The sequence below is a fragment of the Coloeus monedula genome, assembly GCF_965178545.1.
Source record: "Coloeus monedula genome assembly, chromosome: Z".
Taxonomy (NCBI): Eukaryota; Metazoa; Chordata; class Aves; order Passeriformes; family Corvidae; genus Coloeus; species Coloeus monedula.
In genome coordinates this window covers 5,071,653-5,074,022 of record NC_138822.1, presented here as the reverse complement: position 1 = coordinate 5,074,022, position 2,370 = coordinate 5,071,653, and positions in this window count along the sequence as shown.

Below are 2,370 nucleotides of genomic sequence, written 5' to 3'. Positions count from 1 at the left end.
CGCCCCGCGCGCACCGGGCCTGCGCGCGCCTGCGCGCCCGCCGCGTCCCTCGGGCCGCGGGTTCGAGTCCCGGCCGCACCGCGGGGATGGGCGGAGGGGGCTGTGCTGGTCTGTTCGCCCTGAGAGGGCATCGCTTCATCTCCTACAAATGCCTGCAATCCCCTGTAGATACCTCCCAATTGCTCTTGGTGGTGCCCAGTGACACCAACTTGGCACCAGAAGTTCCGCCTCAACTTTTCCAGCGAGGGTGGCGGGGCACTGAACAGCTCACCCACCGATATTCCTTTTAACCTTCTCCGGCGTTTTTGTTGGAGAAGCTACTTTTGATCTGGTGTCTCTGTGACTGCTGTGTAACAGGACAATACCGAGGCTTTGTGGGCGTTTATTCCTTTCATTATTTGTTATTTTTGGTTTAAAAGGAAATAATAATAAAAAAAGAATGGATGCATCCAGCAGTGTATTCTTCACGCCCAAATACAGCATGGGTTTTAAGGGGGTGACATAATTGTGCAACTGAAGGAATAATGGTGCTTAAGTGCAGGAAATTATTTAGAGGTGAAAGAAGGGACCTAAAGGTAATAATTGTAGCACAGAAAAAGCTGTCAAAATTGTGCTCGTGGACAACCATTAAACGCAGGAAACAGTGATAGTAGGCTGTGCAAGAAATTACTGTGCAAAACAACTTACCTGTGCTCAGTGCTTGAAATGCTTGTGCCCTAAGTGACCAAGTCTGGAAGTTGCCTAGGAGATCCTCTGACATATTATACATCTATAATGCCATCTTTTTCTGAACTTTTGTGGAGAGCTGCCTCTCTGAAGACATTCAAACCGCATCTGGACATGTTCCTGTGTCACCTGCTCCAGGTGTCCCTGCACTGGACAGTCCAGTTGGACTTACAAGCAGAGCCCGACCCCCCCGGCTGCCCCCTCCTGTCAGGGACTTGTGCAGAGCCACAAGGTCCCCCCTGAGCCTCCTTTTCTCCAGGCTGAGCCCCTTTCCCAGCTCCCTCAGCCACTCCTGGTGCTCCAGACCCTTCCCAGCTCCACTCCCTTCTCTGGGCATCGTGAGGTTGGATGTCCTGTGAGGCAGCTTTGCTTTACATCACAGCTCACTAATCCAATCTTAGGAAGGGGTTTTTTTTCCAGTGCTCTGGTGTTGGAAAGGAATAGTAATTTCATGGTGATGGCATTTGGCAGAGATGCAGCCACTGGGCTGAAGTGCAGCGTGGTGGTTTTCTGGCAGCTCTGAGCATTGTGCTGGAATTAAAATGCAGTGCTTTTGGCATGGACACAGTGACAGGAGCCCACTACCAGTGTGGAAATACATCACCGTGGGGAGATTTTGCCCCCTGCCAGTGAAGGTGGCAAAGGATGCCTCTCTAAAGCCATCTCTGCCTCTGTGAGTCCTCTCCCACTGTGGCTGTGCCTTCCCCATCGGCAGCACTGCACAAATCCAGGGCAAGAGGATGTAGAAGCATTCCTCCAGTCTTCCCAGCTCCATCCAGAGATCTCCTGGGAATGCATCAACTGGTACCAGACTGGGCCTTGGCTGTGGTTTGAACATTCTTGGTGTCTTCCAGGTACCTGATGTCTTAATTTTTCCAATTAACACCCACAGGCTGGTAATTTCAATTTGAAACCAGTTGGAAGAAGAGGAAGGAAAATCATGTGTGGTCAGACTGCCACGCCTCAGGCTGACCAGAGGCGAGGACGCTGACCATGATCATGAGCCCATGAAACAAGGGTTTCCCCAAACAGTTTAGAAATAAAATACTAAAATCCAAAGGGATTTTTCATCTCTTGGCCTGGGAGGCAGCTGGGTCAGAAGTAGTGCCTGTGGTCAGACACTGAGGGTACCAGTAACACTGAAACCCTCTGTGGTGTATTGGGGTGGCTGGTTACATTGATTAGTGAAGTTGTGGGCCCACATCTTAATTCCAGGTCTGGATTGTGTGGGAAGATTCAACCACACATCTTTCGATGTTTTCTTTCGAAACTGCAAGTGCAGGGGAAGTGTCACCATCGAGAAATATTTCCACAGTTTTGTGGGTTCCTTCAGCACTGTTGTGGATGTAAATTCACAGGACGGCCACCAAAGTGATCAGAGGGATGGGGCACATCTGCTACAAAAAAAGGCTGAGAGAATTGGGATTGTTCAGCCTGGAGAGGAGAAGGCTCTGGGAAGACCTAATTTCAATTCCAATACCTGAAGGAGCCGACAAGAAAGATGGAGAGAGACAATTTAAAAGGACCTAGAGTGACAGGACAAGGGGAATGGCTTCATACTGACAGAGAGCAGTTAGTTAGATGTCATACATGAAATCCCTATTTGTGCTTGGTCTTTGCATATCAAGTGCTTTAAATAATTAA